The following is a 1060-nucleotide window of genomic DNA, read 5'->3' as shown; positions in this document are numbered from 1 at the left end:
ATAGTATGTAAGCAAAAACCCGGTGAGGAAAATAATGACCAAACAAAGACAGAAAGTAAAACCTCAAAAAATAACATTGACTCCATTTGTTGGCCAACTAATGCTAGGCATGGAGCCTGCCCATTTAATGTGGTTTACATAGCCACTAAGACTCCCATGGAGCAAACAAGATTTTGTAGATAGTTTCTTGGTTATGGATAGGAGCTCTTCTTCACTTTCCCCTCAGTTCTGGAAACCGATCTGGTTTGGATTTGTTCATTCTTTGTGCATGCTGTGTTCTCTGTTTTCATATGTGTGTCACTCCTGCTGTGTTGTTAAGACAGTTTTTCAGTGGCACCCATCACCTCTGCCTCTTAGAATCTTTCTGCCTCCTCTTCCTCATAGTTCCCTGATTCTTGATGGCAAGTGCTTCGTGAAAACACCCTACTTAGAACTGAGTATTCCAAGGTCTTATCCTTTCTATATATGTTCAAGTTGTGGGATTCTGTATTAGTTTCCATCTATGCAGAAGAAAGCTTCTCAGATGATAATAGAGCTAAATACTGACCATAGGTATAGTAAATATTGTGAGGAGTCATTTTATTGGTATCTTTATTTGGAAGAACAAAAGTATTTATTTTATTTTTTTCTATTGTGTCTAGACTCAGGCCACCTAAACAGTTTTAAGCATAAGTTCCATCTCATAGACTGGGTCTTAAAGCCAATCACACAGTTTTGTTTGCTGCCCCATCATTGGTACCCTTATTGCATTAGCAAATCATGAAGATAGAGTATATAGATAGTAAAGATCTTTTCTCATTCTATACCTTGACACTTTGTCCTGTACTCCGACACTTTGGTGTCATTCAGCGCTTTTCATTTTTATAGAGTCCCATTTTTTAATTGTTCTTAGTGTCTTTGCTGTATTTTATACAAATGTGATTAAAACTCTTCCCTTTGTCTTCTAACAAATTCATAGTATGTAAATGTCTGGTAGAATTCTTCACTCAAGCTATTAGGCAATGTTTGTGTTTGTTTTATACTGCATTGAGAGAATTTAATGACTACATCTATTTCACTA

This window comes from Cricetulus griseus, assembly GCF_003668045.3.
Source record: "Cricetulus griseus strain 17A/GY chromosome 1 unlocalized genomic scaffold, alternate assembly CriGri-PICRH-1.0 chr1_0, whole genome shotgun sequence".
Classification (NCBI taxonomy): domain Eukaryota; kingdom Metazoa; phylum Chordata; class Mammalia; order Rodentia; family Cricetidae; genus Cricetulus; species Cricetulus griseus.
Note: the sequence above shows the minus strand (reverse complement) of the source record.